Source organism: Sinocyclocheilus grahami, unplaced genomic scaffold (assembly GCF_001515645.1).
Source record: "Sinocyclocheilus grahami isolate Dianchi unplaced genomic scaffold, SAMN03320097.WGS_v1.1 scaffold16243.1, whole genome shotgun sequence".
NCBI lineage: Eukaryota > Metazoa > Chordata > Actinopteri > Cypriniformes > Cyprinidae > Sinocyclocheilus > Sinocyclocheilus grahami.
Window position 1 is genome coordinate 448 of NW_015516059.1, and position 783 is coordinate 1,230.

The window sequence follows — 783 nt, forward strand, 5'->3', positions numbered from 1 at the left end:
ATGATTTTAATGACTAAACCATATTGTTGATGAAAATAATAAGAGAAAAATACAAGTGGTTGTTGTTATTAATAATATACCAATGATTTTGAAAAAGTAACAAATGAATACCACTGTTTTAAATAGCAGCCGTTGAGCTGCACGTGCTGAAGCTGAAGAGCTGAATGAACACGGTAAACTGAAGCGTTTTGCTGGCAGCTTATTTAACTCAAGGAAATGCATCCTGAGATTAATATTAATACAACATAAACATAATATTACAACTTATATATGTACAAAATGACGCAGTTATTGCATGCTATAGTCAGAATGTGTGATCCTGTTGTGGATGCGCTCTTCCCATAACAACGCACTGAAACACAGCAACTAAACACAAAGAATTCACAACGTTTTATTATAATAATGTTCTCATTAGAATGTTATATACACGACATTCCCAATCATAGTTATTAATGTTGTGCACTGCTGTTTGAGCTGCGTGCGCTGAGCTAAAGATGATCACCGGTAAACTGAAGCGCTCTTTTAACTTAACCAAACGCATTCTATATGAGATAAATCAGATATACATCAAATAAACACAATATTACAACGTACAATTGCACAAAAGGCTGCAAACGAACAGCGCACATCTGAAGTGTCTCTGAAGGAAATAATGCATTATTTATCGGCTTTAAGATATCGGCCAAATTTTCTTATCAGGCCGATACCGATAACAGAAAAAAAAGAGCATTTATCGGCCGATACCGATATGGCGGCCGATATATCGTGCATCCCTAGATAAAA